This window comes from Psammomys obesus, unplaced genomic scaffold (assembly GCF_907164565.1).
Source record: "Psammomys obesus unplaced genomic scaffold, mPsaObe1.curated_primary_1811, whole genome shotgun sequence".
NCBI lineage: Eukaryota > Metazoa > Chordata > Mammalia > Rodentia > Muridae > Psammomys > Psammomys obesus.
The window spans coordinates 2,750,989-2,752,301 of record NW_026588368.1 but is presented as its reverse complement, the minus strand read 5'-3'; positions in this window follow the sequence as shown (position 1 = coordinate 2,752,301).

Here is a 1,313-nt window from a genome sequence, read left to right as displayed (position 1 = left end):
ACACACACACACACACACACACACACACACACACACACACACACACATGCATACATATATATATGTATATATACACATATGTATACATACACTACGCCCATGTCTAATGCCCGGGGAGGCCAGGAGAGGGCATCAGATCCTTTGGGACTGGAGTTACAGATGGTTGTGGGTTGTCACGTGGGTGCCGGGAATTGAACCCAAGTCCCCTGGAAGGGCAGCCAGCGCTCTTAACTGTTGAGCCATGTCTCCAGGCCCCACTTTCTGGCATTTAAAAGCATGTGACTATTTAGCTTAGGAGATAACTCAATGGTAGAGGACTTAGGTGTGCTCGAGGCCCTGGATGTAACTTCAGGGACTTCCACAGGAAACGGAGCATGTTCTTTTTGTCACTTGTCTGTTCCTCAGCTCTCTGTGCTAAGAGAGGTTCTCCTCCTTTTTGCTCCCTCCCACTTGTCCTCCTCTTTGATAAGGATTTAGATTTTGTCACAACTTTTCATGGTTTCTCTCCTGGTCATCCCTCACCGAGCTGTGCAGCCAGCTCAGGAAACAGCTTCCGTGGACGACCCTGACCCCGAAGTCCTTTGCAGATCTGAGGGACCCTGAAGATCTGGACGAAGCTGTGGTGTGTGCTGAAGCCAGGCATGCTGCTCACCTGAAAGATTCCCAAGGTGGGCCAGGGGGTGGGCACGTTGCTGCTGTACTGAACTGCACTCCACTTCTTTGCCTAGTCAAGGAAGCTGAAGAGAGGAGCAGAATATAGATCCCTTTCCCATTTTCATCCCCAGTCTCCAAGGCTCTTTTTTTTTCAAATATGGCCAAAAAAAAAAAATTGCACAGATCTTTCATTCAACTGTTTTCTGATTTATCCCTTCTGTAGTGACCAGACTAGCTCCAAGGTGGCCATTGGCCCATGCATCCAGTTCCTACAGGGTGTGAGAGCGTGAGAGCGTGTCCTTTAGCAGAACATCATGGCAGGGGGAAACTGTTCACCTAATGCCAGAGAGGAAGCAGAAAAAGGTAAAGGGACTGGAACACTTGTACAGTGTTCAATAACTTCATGGACCTACTTCCTATACAGCGTGGCACCACCCTCCAAAATAGTGCAACCAGCAGGCGGACCTAGAGTCAAAATTAGGGTCTAAAGGCTATGTCTCTTGCACTCCAGTCCACACCACCAGGATGGCCTCAAATTTAGTGATCTGACTGCCTCTGCCTCCCAAGGGCTCTAACCAAAGGCATGCATCACTGTCCCTGGCATGGGGGGGACTTCCTTCCTTCCTTCCTTCCTTCCTTCCTTCCTTCCTTCCTTCCTT